The sequence below is a fragment of the Macadamia integrifolia genome, unplaced genomic scaffold, assembly GCF_013358625.1.
Source record: "Macadamia integrifolia cultivar HAES 741 unplaced genomic scaffold, SCU_Mint_v3 scaffold2003, whole genome shotgun sequence".
Lineage (NCBI taxonomy): Eukaryota > Viridiplantae > Streptophyta > Magnoliopsida > Proteales > Proteaceae > Macadamia > Macadamia integrifolia.
The window spans coordinates 74,598-74,944 of NW_024868460.1; positions in this window are offsets into that span (position 1 = coordinate 74,598).

The following is a 347-nucleotide window of genomic DNA, read 5'->3' on the forward strand; positions in this document are numbered from 1 at the left end:
ATCGAAAAAGAACACTTCTGTAAAAGAACACTCTCCAGGAATAAGAAGTGTTATCAAACGGCCTCTAAGTCTCTCTCTAGCTTTCTCCCCTTTCTTTTATTTTATTTTTATTTCAGCATTTTTTTTCTTTATTTATTTAATTTTAATTGCGTGGCTTGTGTCTTTAAATTCTTAGATGACGAATGATTAGGATGTTATTTTAGATACATATGTTTAGGACGGTAGTTAGAATTAGATCACAACCATTAATAGGTTCACTTTCGCATTATTAAAAGAAAAAAAAATAAAGTGACTGCTCTCCCTGAGTTCGACCCGTAGCTACACTGATCCGTACGCTTGCAGTTACA